The sequence below is a fragment of the Strix aluco genome, chromosome 17 (assembly GCF_031877795.1).
Source record: "Strix aluco isolate bStrAlu1 chromosome 17, bStrAlu1.hap1, whole genome shotgun sequence".
Classification (NCBI taxonomy): Eukaryota; Metazoa; Chordata; class Aves; order Strigiformes; family Strigidae; genus Strix; species Strix aluco.
In genome coordinates, this window is record NC_133947.1 from 2,365,698 (window position 1) to 2,379,343 (window position 13,646).

Sequence of the window (13,646 nt, forward strand, 5' to 3'; positions counted from 1 at the left end):
TCCTCGTGTTTGGGAAATCTGCATCTTCTTGTGATTAAGCCGGTTGCTCCGTGTCTTGTCCCAGGGCTGCGGGAAAGGGATGATTCCCTTTTCCCATCAAGGACCTGACAAAGAAAGTTCAAACGCATCCAGAGGTGGCAGGTATCGCAGGGCAAAGCACAAGCTGGCATGGCTGAGGTGGCCACAGGGGCTGACGCAGCTGCCTGGGCAGAGGTGGCAGCTGATGACATCAAAAGCAGGATGAGCCAACAGGTGAGGTGGCATGGGGCTGGGAAGGAGGATGTGAGTCACTTGTGCTTCATGCAGTGCTGGAGGAGGGAGCTGAGGGGGGCGATGCTCCTGGGGCTGCTGGCTGGCCCCTGGGTACTGCAGGAATCGCTGGAAGGAGGGTGGCAGGTTCTTGGGGCTGGAGACGGAGAAACAGCGGCATCATGCTAGCAGTGACCTGTCCCCTTCCTCTTTGCATAGCCAGATGGAAACCTGGGTGCTCCCCTCCTCTCCTCTGTGCCCCCAGGACCCACAGAGCTGAGCAGGGCTGTACACCTCTGAGCTGTGCTGGTGCTGAGCCAGTTGCTTAGTGGGTTGGCAACACACACCGTGCTGCAAGCATCTGTTTGGCAGTGAAAGCACTAGAAAGGCTTGATCCTACTGAAATCAAACCCCTTCTTTTCCTTTGGGTAAGGGGAAAATAAAAGATCAGAGTGCACATCACAGATTTCATAACCTTTGATGTTGCAGCGTGTGGTTCGGTAGCGCAGTGGGTTAAGCCAGCGCTGCATGTTTGTCGGGGCCATGGGATGAAAAATTCAGCTCACTGGTACGATGAGCTGTTGGGTCTCTGAACAGCCGCACAGTGCAGCAAGGCACCGTCCGGCTCTGTGCTTCGGCGAGGGGAGGCACGGCTGGGACTGATGTGGGGACGAGGAGCAGCGAGCCTGGGGCTGAGGGATGTGCTGGGTCAGTGTGATGATGGAGCCAGGGGATGGGAGAAGCAGGAGACCAAGCGTTCGGGTGAACTGCCCTGGAGACCAGCCCAGGGCGTAGCTGGGATACACGTATCCCTCGTCAAGGGCAATGACATTTGTCAACTAGCTTTAAATAAGAGTTACTATTAGGAAGTGCAGGGTGGCTGTGACTCTTGCACACAGTGGAAGGGATCTCCCAGGTGCTAGGAGAGGATGACCATATCCCACCATTCGCTCCCCTTTCACTGGAGTTCACTGGTTCCTCGCCTTGCTGTCGGTGCAAACACAGTCGTGGGGCCAGATCCCTGCAGCTTGGCCCCAGCTTTGTATGAGAAAACAGCTCATGGCTCCCCCATTTCTCCCTTTATGGAGATTATAAACTCTTTGGGACTTGTCCAGGTAAGGTCCCTAGGTGAGAGCATCAAAGCTCCACATCTGCCAAGCTCTTTCCAAACACGCTAAGGAAATACATCTTTAGGTCAGCAAGTGAACAACAAAGAAGAACCTGCAATCTAGTTGGCCATGCTACATCTCCCATCCATATATCCCATCCTAACTGATTATTAAATCATACTTGCTGATAAGTATGAGATGTAATATCTATTACGCAGCTGTTAAACCTCAATTAATATGTTTTAATGATCAGTCATTTACTGTGCAATATACAATTAACATCCAGTATTAGATCTTAAATTAAATGCATGTTTAGGAAGCTAAATTTGAAGCACCGAACATAGCCGTGCCACAGTAAACAGCGATAATTGCGTTGAATAGACAGTATTTCTGTTCCCTGAGAGGGGGTTAAACCAACACTCCTGGCAACAGAGGAGAATGGAGAAGAATTGCTAAAGTGGCTGGGTTCTACTTTTTCAGTGTATTTTGATCCCTACGGAGGTTTTAATTCATCTCCCTTGGAAAAAAAAAAGCACCCTGATGCATAACTGCCGCGCTCCTGCATGCGTGAAGGCTGAACTGGCAGGCGCTCGCGTGGGGTATCGGCTCGGAGGAGTCTTTTCTTGGCAAGGGTTGGGCGGGAGCGTGGGGCGATTAGTCGTGCTTCAGGCTGCGTTGGGCTGTGCTGAGTCCTGGGGGCTGTGCACGGGGGTTCAGTGGTGCAGCGAGGGTCTGCGACTGAAGCCTTAAATCAAAGATAAGACTCGTGTTGCCAGCTGGAAGAGAAGTCCTCACTGCACCGTGGGTTTGGGGCCATGCAACAAAGCAAATTTAGTTATTGGTGTTCTCCAGGCAGTGGCTGGTGGCCATGGAGAGCAGCGCATGCGGGCGATGAGCTGCAGGATGCACGAGAGGTACCAGCAAGCGGTGCAGAGGGGGTGGAGGGGCCCATAGGTGCCTTTTGCAGCTTAGAGAAGATATAAAATCTGAGTTTGAGATTATTTTTTCTTTTAATTCATATGAAAGATGGGCTCTAAAGGGCACCCTCCGATCCCTGGCGCTGCTGCTGTATTTGCTCTGAGAAGCGAGCCCGCGTTCTCTGGCGGGACACTGAAGGACCCAGCCTGTTCTCAGCACGTTGCTGCCTTGTTAACACAGGGTTCACCTTTCCCAATGAAAAAATGTGCCTGAGCAAAGATGAAGAAAAATCTTACACTCTTCCTTTTTCTTTTCTCACACTTGGGGGAGCAAATGAAGATTGATATGTTTTTCTTCTAGTCTTTCAGCTTAAATATGCAGTGACGCATCTTACGAGGAAATGAAGCCTTCACCCCCCATCTTTTCTCTAAGGAACCTGTCTCTCACCCCATCACTTTGCTATAGCAGATGTAACCTCTGCATAGATTTGGCAGTGTAAGGACATGTGTGGGAGCCGGCTGCCACCCAGGCAGCCCCCTCCTGCAGCATCCTGCCTCACTTTCTATTCACCTTCTGCACTCCAAAGCTTCCTATGAGGTTCGCTGGGTTTATTTTGGGGGGAACTTTTGGCCATTCTTTGGAGGGTTTAATTTTCTGGCAGATCAATGCTTTCTTCTCTCTTTGGAAATGGAAAGTAAAACACACCCAAGTCTGATTAACACTCTGAATCGCGTGTGGTCTCCCTTCTATGTTTCCAAATCTTCTTGTTTGGAGTTGGTGAGGGTGACCCAAAGGTTTCACAGAACTTGCTTTTTCGTGCCACGATTCTGCACAACTCACAACACTTCAGTTCACAGCTGAGCTTTCTCTGTAGATATTTCTGAAGGACTGAGACAAATAGATTCAGGGTTTGGGAAACAACCTCATTTGGAAGAGGACACACAGATGTTTTGGTGGTGGATTGTCATAAATGTTGATGGGGAAAAGCAGCCTGTCTAGTGAGGGACCCCAGTGCGTGATCCAGTCCTGACTAGGTGGTGGATACTGAGGCTGGAGCAGGTGGGGAAAAGCTGGTGATTTCCTTTGGAATGTGAACATCAGGCGGTGATCTATCAGACCAGCTGAGCATCTAGGTTGTTTTTCAAGGGGGAGTGGATGCCAGTGCTCCTGGTTGTGATCTTTGGCTGTCCCAGCTTCACACCAGGAGGGGGCCCCAGATTGTGCTGTTCCCTCTGGGATCTGCTTCCCATGGACAAAAAGTTGTATTTAAGGCAATATCCCACATCTCCTCTTGGGTGGCCCAGGTAGGGGTTAAGAGAAGTGTCCTTCAGATAGCCAGTGAGCTGCATTTCTGCTGAACCCAGGGTCCAGAGCTGAGGTGGAAGGGGCACAGCCAGCAGTGCAAGCTGATCCTCTCCAGAGACCAGATGCATTTAAGCAGCATGGAGTAGAGGAAATCTGATTCGCGTGTTGACGGAGCTGCCTTGGCCACCTGAACTGGGCTGGGCAGAGGGACAGGAGCGAGCAGGAGGGTGTTGAGCTGGTGCAGCCAACGCTGGGGCTCCTCACCCCAACACACAGCCCCTTCCCCTCCTCCTGCTTGCAGGGACGAAGGCACGGGAGGTTGGGATAGGGCCCGTGGCAAGGACAAGCTGGCATCTCGGGCCAGATTTACCATAGCAGCTTCTGGAACTCACCGTTAGCCTACAACTTAGGCCCACATGAGCAAGACAGGCCCAAAGAGGATAAGTATGCCTGTGTGTTTTGCCATTTTTGGCTCCTCAGGGTTGAACCTCATGACCTCTCAACCTTTCAAAAGTCTTTTAAGCTGTCTTTAGGGTTATCTTGCATCCAGGATCCATTGTTTCTACAGTTTAACCCACTCTCTGCTCCTGCCCCCACTGCATCCCAGAGGATGCTCCTGCTTTAAAACATGCTACCTGGGAGAAGGATGCTCAGTGGAGTGCTTGAGATAAGCAGACAGTCTGTACTGACCTATGAATGTGCTATAGAAACATCTTTATTCTTCTTATTTGATGTTTTTTTCCCCTCTGTTCTCCTTTCTTCTGTTCTTTTCTAGCTTCTTTCCCACATTTTGCTTGGTTTTAATCATCTGCCTGGCCATCTGTGCCTTCCTGCTCCCTTTCCTCAGAGCTTCTCCAAAGCAAAATAATGTTTCAGCAACTCCTGGATTTTGTTTCCAAGCCCTGTGCCTTTTCTGTGGGTCGGGGCTGGAACACAGTGCTTCAAACAGGGTTTGGAGTGGAGTCTCCAACACAGATGTTTCTCCTGTGAAACTTAGAAAAGTCCCCCCAGCTGCCCTCCTGGCTTCAGAACAGCTCTGTTTTAGGACAAATACATGAAGGTGACTTTCACGGTCATCTATCTTAGGCACTAACTTGGATTGTACGTCACCATAGGATCGAATTATCCCAGTCTTTCAATGTACTTGTTCTTGCAAGAGCACTGTGGGATGTACTGGTTGTTCCTTAACGTCTTATAGATAGACACAGGCAGGGGAGGAATAAATGCCCTAGCTATTTGCTGCACGTTCTCCTAAAAGCTGCTTTGTGGCAGAGCAGACCCAAAGTTGCTCGGCTGGTGTCCTACACACTCAGCAGTTAACCATTGCTGGAAACACCCACCTTCCACAGGTTTCCTTTAGTGTGTATGATCCCTCTCCCTACTTTGCTGTCTTTGAGATCACCCCAATAATAGAAACATCAAGTCAAGGAAGCATAGGAGCCTGTTCCAGCAGAGGAAGCGTAGCCTCTGCCCTGAGCTCTTCCCCAGGCTATTAGCAGCCCGAGATGAATGAGTGTGCCGGCACGTGTGTAGTTCCTCACGTGTCTCCTTCTGGGGGATGCTCTCCTTTTTCCTTTGCATCGGTGGTAAAAGATGAATGGAGTAAGACTTGGAGAACAGGCAGTAAATTATTCAGTACTCAATGCCAGAGGGAGCCGCAATTAAAGATGCGAGGGGAAGGCTCACGGCGGTGGCGCCCAAAGCGACAACGGTTTGCCAAGGTGAGCTGTGACACTGGGGGCCCGGAGGCCAGAGACCGGGGGCAAACGCTCTTAGTCTCATCCCAGTGAGCAATAACAGCTCAGCAGGGAGGCCGTGCCGGGCAGCTCCCGTGCCACAGCAGCTCCTCCACGCTGGCCCAGCCACCGCAGATCCAGCTGTGTGCGGCAGGGCCGGTGCTGGCCCCTTGAGGGTGTTTGAAGTTGTACTAGATGAAGGGCAAGTGCCAAGAATCTGCTTGTAAAGTATGTATTTCCCAGAATCTTCCTCTCCAGATGATGGCTCCTCTCGGCCTGCTCCCTCTTGCTCCCAAAGCAACTCTGCCTCCGGGAGCTTTAACTTCAAGACCCTTGTTTCACACCTTCACAGCATATCTCCGTAAGGACCCACTGATGTCACGGAGTTGTCATGGAAACCTGCGTGGGGATCCCACTCGGCTCTCAGTGGTGCCCAACTAATGGCTCCCATCCACAGCTATAGATGTGCAAATCTTTGTGAAAGAGTAAAAACTAACTTAATCTCTAAAAAAAGAAGAAGGTGTAAGGGAGAAGCCCTTTGGCAGCTGCCACGGGCACCATGAGGCTCCCCGGCCGGTGCAGGCAGCTGCCTTGCCCAGCCCACCAGTGACACTGTTACTACTTGTGTTTCCCAACTGAGGGCCAAACTGAGCAGCATTGTAGTGTTTGGGGTAGGCTGAGGGTGCACGTGCAAATTCTTCATGGTTGGGGCTCTTGGCCTTGGTGTGGCAGCCTGGGGTCCTGCTCGGGGCATGGAGACCCTCAGGCAGGATTTTTATGGCCATTAAAGAAAACAAGCAGGGAATAAATATTGCATTTTTGCCTCCGGTTGATGCTGCTGATGAGGTGCTGGGCTGATTCTGTGTCCTGACCCCGTGTTCCTCTTCCTCTCCCCAGAAAATGAGTTTCGGGGTGAGCTGCTGAATCAGAGGTGGACTTGTGGAGAGAAGATCAGCAGCTGCGAGGGAGCCACCAGCCTGCACGGCACACGCATCAAGGTGAGCAGAAAGCCCTTGGTCCTCCACAAGTGGACACTTTTTTGGTACAGTGACCCCTCACCCCATGCATTGGCCACAGGACAAGGGTCACGTGCTGCTGCAGCCAGGTGGTCCTGGGGAGATGGAGCCTTTCCGGTACCCAAAGTGATGGGCAGGACTTGGAAGTCTCTGTCTCCTTGCTACAGCCAAACCTCCTGCCTGGTGAATCCGGGCAGAGAGGGCTTCCAGCTGTCAAGATTTGGCTTTGAGTCCAGATATTTAAATCCTTGCCTTCCTCTCCGGTCCCATCCTTCAAGGATGGCTCAGATCTGGATATTTAGGTCAGTCCCAGCCCTCTTAAAATAGGCCCTTTCTCCAAGGCGCCGGCTGGTCGGAAGAAGCCCCTCGCACGCCAGGTGAAGCTGTGGTGCCTTTGGAGAAGACAAGCGAGGCATTCATCCCCAGCGGGACCCCGAGCAGCTTCTGGGGGCTCAACAGAGCCACTCATTTACTGCTGCAGCTGTGGCTGATGAAAGAGGTCCAGCCAAGGCTGTCAAACCTCCTGGCAGATTCACTGCCAGCAGATGAGGAAACTTTAATTAAGCATAGAACTGGGCTGCTCATTACGCAAATGGCACTTCCTGTCCCGTTTTGGCCTCTTGGTTGTGAGGCAGCATCTCGGATGGGCGGATGGACCCACCTGGGTGGTGGAGGAAGCCCTCCTTGGGTGACTGATGTTACTGACTCTTCCTGTATCCCCAAATAAACCGAGCCCTGGGAAAACCCCAGATCAGCAAAAACCCACCCTTAAAAAACATCCGTCTTTGCTAACAAGCTGTCAGCTGCAAGCAGGTGTCGCCAGGAAAGCTCACACCTTCTTAGAAAGCAGAGTAAGCAGTTGTTGCTATATTTAAAACGAGCTCAATTAAGGCTTTTCTATTGAACCTGCCAAATAAGCACTTAGATTAGATTTAATAAGATTGTTGTATGTTAATAAAGCAATGATTACAAAAGGTAATATTCCTAGTACCTGGTGCTCATCTAGTGCTCTGCCTCTGCCGAGCACATTGCTAATATTTACTGATTCTTGCAAGCCCCAGCTCTGCTTATCTGTGTCTTAACAGAGTGGTTGGTCTGGGGGCAAAAGGAGGAGGTGGGGAGGGGGCATCTGAAGTGGGAGCAGGGTTTGGGGAGCTGCAGCTTTTGGAGGTGGTAGTGCTGGTCCTGCAAAGCCAGGTCTGTGAAGAGTCACCCCATGGCACGTCGAGGGTACGCAAGGGCCTGATCCTGCACGTCTCAGGCTGCAGGACTGAGTCTGTTGGCCTGAGGTGTGTCAGTGAGCAGCAGAGGAATTCTGGCCCTTTGTTATAAAAGCCAAATTAAACTTGAATGGGAAGGGAGAAGGAAGCACCTGGCTTTGCTAAGGCTGTTGCTGGCTCTCTAGGAGGAGTTTTCCCCATGTGTAACTAAATCCATTCAGGCAAATTTAAAAAATATTTTTCTGCCTATCAGTGCAGTAGCATATTTATTTTCTGCTATGTTTTCCTAAAATCCAGGTAGAATTTAGGATAGTTTAGGCCTGGAGACTCTGTGTGTGTGTGCAGCCCTCTTACCTCACGGCAGGGGAGGGGTCTCAATCCCTCTCTAACCTTGGGATCCCCACCATGTGCGCACGCTTGAACTCGCATGTGTGCTCATAAATACATATTGCATTTAAATGTAGTTTTTCATGCCAGTTACAGCTCGTAATCCACAGGATTCGCAACGGTGAAGGACAATGGGATGCAGGGCACATTTACTTATTTATTTTCGCCTCTAAGGAAGTCCAGGCACAGGATAAAATTTCCCATGACAGGTCTGAAATGAGATCTCTGAGGAGCGCTAGGGAGAGGTGCTCTCTGCACGGAGCCAGCGGAGACCGTCCACACGGACGCTCCTGCTTGCGCTCGGCACGGACCACGGTGGCTGGTGGAGAAATGGATCTTTCTCTCCCAAATCCCTATTCTGCCGTGCCCTGGTGAGCTAGCTGGGGGTAATGAACAGCGGGCAGGCTGGTGCTGAAGGCTGGCTGCTCTTAGGACAGGCAGGGCTGATGTTGATGGGGCCACCAGAGCCCATCCCCTGCCACGAGCACTGGCTGCTGCAATCCTTTACGGAGATGTGCACGTAGCTCGCTTCAGCAATCGCCTCGCATTGTGCCGCTCAAGGATAATCTTATGAAAAAGGCAGCTTATTACTGAGCTTGAAAACAATGAGGTTGAAGAACTACGATTTTTTTTTTTTTTTTTTCCCTCTCCTCCCCACCTCTTCTGGCGTAAGAGCTGTTTGCACGTACAGAGCCACTTAGGTCTCTCGGCACGTGAAATGGCGTTTGGATTGCGTGTTGTAGCACTTTCAAACAGTCAAGAGGAAAGTATATGTCAACTTAAACTACTGCATATGAAATCACCCCAGCCTAATGCTTGAGTGTCAGCGCTGCGGAGGCACGCGGTACAGCTGCGGCTGTGTCAAATGTGATGCTTGGGAGCATCTTTTCTGGTCCACTTCACTTGTGCGGAGGATGCCTCTGCTACGGCTACAGAGCATTAGCGCTCGGTAAGCGTTTCACTGGCAGCATTGGGCTTTTTTGGGCTGGGGGTTGGACCCTTTCTGCAAATGCGAACTGACAGCACAGCTTCAGGAGGATGTTTGTGACACAGCTGTAATTTTTAATTTGAGGTGGGTACAAGCTGTGGTTTTGCATCTAAAGACATCAAGGCAAAATCCTCCCCCCGACTCCAAGCCCGAGAACACCGCACAGGGTGTCCTTCGCTGGAAGCAGTCAGAGAGCAAAAGGCAGACGGTAGTTTATTCAGCTGAGGATGGGACTCACAATAGGTGGAATGTCAGGAGGATTTAAATCAAGCAGCAAGGAAGACCCTAAAGGAAGAAGGGGGGGGGTGGAAATAAAACCTAACCTCAGAGTGTGGTTATAAAATAGCAGCTGGGAGCTACTATTGAGCCTTTTTTTAAAAGTAGAGGCAGACTCTTGATCAAGGGTATTTCTTCCTTCATCACCCCTCATTTTATTTTTTTTAAAACACTTATCAGCTAGAGAAAGTCCAGTGGGACAAAGCCCCCTTCATTCCCTGCAATGACCAATGATGCTGTGGCACTTTACAGAGAGAAAGATTTGGAGACCCAGATCCAGGTCTCTTCACCTGTGTTCAGCCTGCAGCAGCCAAGGGGGGATTCCTCATGGGGTGGGAAAAAAACATCCAAAAAAAAAAAAAGCAGAGGGAGGGGAAATCAGGACAGGCCATTCAAACCCATCCTCGCCGGCTGGTGGGTGCTGAGGGGGAGTTTTGCTGCCTGGCTGTGATTTACGCCATAGTTACATCCAGCTGGACCTCAGGGTTTGCTCCCTTCATTGTCTCGTGCTGATGATGTGATCCTTGGGTAGGAAAGGAGCAGCTGACAACAGTGCAAATTAACCAGAAAATCAACCTGCCCTGGTGAGAGCTTGAAGGATTTTGCTGGGACAAGGTTGGTGATGGTGGAGGTTTCCCACACAGCATCCTTCTCCCTTCCCTTCCCTCGTCCTGGCTTTGAGCCCAGCCCTGAAATGGGGCTGTGGGAGCTGGACCATCCCCTGACTCTGCGTGGCCAGGGTAGAGCGAGGGGTGGTGGGGCCCTGCCTCGCCAGGGTGGTCAGCGCTGCCTTTTCCCTCGAGGAGCTAAAAAAGGGGCTCTTTGGACCTGGAACAGGGGAAGGACCAAGCAGAACACCACTTTTCAACAATTCTGTTGGAAAAATGTGATTTCTTCTGGCATTTTCCTCCTCCTGCCTTACCTGCTGCTAGGCAAATTTAGGTTTTGTTTTTTTCTGTTATTTTTTAACTAAAAATAGAGCCTCTGTCTGTCCTTCTAAAGCTCAGACACCGCTTCTTGCAAATGGCATTTTGCTCTATCCACAAATAAGCACTGATGGAAGCTCTGCTGCTTTCAGAGTTAAATAAATATTCCCGCTGAATCCTCACCTCCCTTTGTCCAGCTGAAGGCTTTTTCAGCATGTTTATTTTCTCTGAGCTCCATGGTGCTCTTGAATACATATAAAGTATTACCGCTGACCGTGGGGAATTTCAGCATGGCCCTTAATGGCATATTTGCATAGAGCTGTCGAAGCCCAGGCACACCTGGGCATCAGCACATGGGAGGCTCCGGCGGTTTTATGTTAGCACCTAGGTCTTCCATCAGAAAAGAAATGTCTATTAAGATAAGAAACAAGAAGAAAATATCAACCCTGTAGGTACTCCATAAAATTAAAGTTCAGATCTGTGCAGCTGTTCTCATGCTGTAGTCCTGGCAGCAGAGCAAGGCTGTTAGTGTAGAAGTAGGCTGTTAAAATTCACATTGTAGGTGGGTTAAACTGTCTTTCAAGTTTATCTGTCTGAACCTCATTGATTTAGATTTGCAGCGTCAGGACATCATCAGTACAGCTTGGATTATGGTCGTGTCAGGAAGCTCCTTAGTGGGGGGCAAACGCGTGGTAAGAAACAGCCCCTGCACCAAAGCACCTTTAGAGAGAAGATCTAAAAAAGGGGCACCCAGAGATGAAGTGATGTTCCCAAGGTTACACTGACTGCCAGTGGCAGAGCACGGAGCTGAATCCTGACGTGAGTAACCTGAGGCCCAGCACCGGGTCTCTCCCAGTGTTGTCTCCTGGCGTTGGGTTAGGAAACCTGCTAGATGCTTATTTTGGTTTAATGTGAGAGATAGTCCAGTGATAAGGTGAGGAGGAGTGGAATAAACCTCTGTCTTTTCCAGCTGGACTAACATGCTCTGAGGCTGGCATCTGGTGGCAATAATTTATTTGCAGGTTTCCTTTCAGATTGCTTTGTTTTCCATTCAGAGTTAAAATAATAAGAGTGAAATCTAGATAGCTTCTCATCCTGGCTATTATGTGAGAAAGAGAGAGAACAAATGAAAATACCCCGTCAGTCTCCAAGACTGCAAACATGCACTATGTGACCTGAAATTTCGCGTTAAAACGATCTGTCTAGAGGGCTTCTTGCTGAGGAGGAGAACAATAAAGGACAGTGGTTTCATGTAACCTTCATGCATCTGAGCCCGATAACCACAGAGGCTCCAGAAGTGCAGTAATGGTCATGTCAGTTAATTTAAGTTGCCTGGGAGGAGTAGGGGCTGAGCTCAGAAATAGATCTTTTTTCCTGGTTTTTCTGCACTTTGGTAGGAAATGACGATTTTTGAGGATGATACTGTTGTTGATTTAAGCTGAGAAAAGGAGCCTGATGGTAGAAAACAGTCTGGGTGTGCAGAGCCCACCCCATCCCTCCGGTGCTGTAAGCAAAACCTTGTACATACACAGCGGTGGGGCTGTGTCAAGTTCTCTAACCAAGTAATGGGGTCTTCCCTATGGGGAAAAACCTCAATAATTTAGTTGTTTTGTTTTGTTTTGTTTTTAAAAAAGGCTGCTTTGTACAGTAGGCCAGGCAAGGCAGCCTATTTGGCTTTTCCATCCTTTGGTCCTCGGCAAGGCTGGGTCCATCCCTGCCTCGGGTGGGTTCTGTCCCTTCTGCCCACGTGGTGACTGAGTGTGCTCCCGTCTTCCTGGGGCTTCAAAGAGGTGTCGAAGGCAATGGGAGGAGTTGCTTTATGAGGTGCCAGGGTGTAGTGAGGAGCCTGGATGTTAGCTCAGATGTGGTACCTAATTTTTTTGAAGACAACTGTGACCGGAAATTGGATCTCCCCCCATTTATACACAAGCAGCTTGTTGTTGAAGGGCAGGTTTAAGAAAACGGAAGTTTTGCTCTGCTTTTCCTCCACTGTCCCTGCAGGGTCCCAGCCCCTCTTCTTTCATGGCCAGAGCTGGCACATTGCAGGCAGTGCCCGTTACTCTTCCCGCTTGCCCTCCTCTGCTGCTTTGAATAATTTATCTGCAGGAAACCCGTATTGCCAAGGCACCAGCCCAACACGTGCCAATTCCCTGGGAAAACTGTCCAAAAAAAAAAAAAAAAAAAAAAGAAAGAAAAAAAACCCTCTCTGAAATTCACTTTGGTTGGAGGCAGGCTCCCAGCAATCAAATGTATTAGTCGTATTGTCGGCGTGCAGCGGCGGCATTAGCCAGCTCGCTCAGCGCACGCCGACGTTGAAAGGCTCATAAATGTAATGAAGTCCCTTTGACACCTGCTCCTCTCCACACTTTAAACGTGAGCCATTGGTCCGCAGGGAACCGGGGCTTTAAAAATAGAAATTATAGTAATTGTCTGCTGTGTTATTGGGAAGATTGTAATAAACGTGGAGCACAACACCGCGGTGCCACAAGCTGAATGCTGACAGGATGCATAAATTGCTCCAGGTTTTGATTTTTTTTTTTTTCCCCTTCCCCCCGCCCCATCTCCAATCTCCCCATCGAACAAATCACATAAATCATTGTGTGTTAGCGCTGCATTTCTGGAGAGTGGCAGTGGGAGGGAGCGAGGCACTCGGGGAAATTTCATCCTGCCTCTTTGAGGTGTTTTCAGTTGTGGTGCCCCATCGGCTGGGAACCTCCATCCCCTTTCCCTGCCTGCCCAATACCCTCCATCCCTCCTCGCCACTCCCAAGCCTCAGGGGGGACAAGAGAGGCCCAGACCAAGCAGTGCATCCTTCCAGGGTGATGGGTGATGACCCCTTGCCCCTTCTGCTGGGGACTGCGAGCAGTAGCCATCCAAAAAGAGTTTAGAGATGCACACGGGGATGAGGTGGCACATATCACGTGTGCATCGTCCCCATGGCCAGCACGTGCTCTGCATGTGTGTCCCTTCCTGCTCCTTGACTGGGGGAGCAGCTGCTTGTGTGCCCCTTTCTTTTGGGGGTGCCAGAGGGTTAGCTGTGGAGCCCCTTCATTTTGGGATGGCACCGGAGCTGGTTACATCTCTCTCCAACTGGGACTTCTAGAGGATGCTTCAAAGAGAATTTGTTTTTATTATGTCAAATCCCACTTGGAAATGGTCCTTCCCGCCGCCTTTCCTCTCTCTCTCTCATTATCCCAGGAGGAAATGTCCCAGATGGTAACACCACAATAAAACCCAGTCTTGTCCCCAACCTACCAGGCTATGGTCCTCCTCCCTCTTGCACCCCGATCCTGCGTACCCCTTGGCATTCGCTGCAGAGAGAGCTGCTGTGTCAAGGGCGAGACGTAAAACCACCCCTTTGACCACTTCATCAACTTTGTTGACAACTTTAACGAAATCCCACTTCTATTTCTCTGGCTCTGCGTTTTTGCCCCGCCGTGGAGGTCCCCTGCTCCCGCCTCCAGGCACAGCCCAATTTCAAAGCTCCCCCGGACGCCGGGGCACGGAGCCCGCGCT

General features: G+C 50.3%; 1 protein-coding gene across 7 annotated transcripts in view; it reads left to right on the forward strand.

Moving 5' to 3' along the window:
• Window positions 1–13,646, forward strand: part of MYT1 (myelin transcription factor 1) — a 64,767-nt gene that overhangs the window by 13,960 nt on the left and 37,161 nt on the right. For 5 of the 7 annotated variants that reach the window (XM_074843128.1, XM_074843131.1, XM_074843130.1 and 2 more), the window contains exon 2: window positions 6,215–6,315. The gene's annotated coding sequence lies outside the window, so the exon portion shown is untranslated. Of the gene's footprint in view, window positions 1–5,255; window positions 5,303–6,214; window positions 6,316–13,646 lie in introns of those variants that run through there. The other 2 variants (XM_074843133.1, XM_074843135.1) reach the window with 1 other exon arrangement.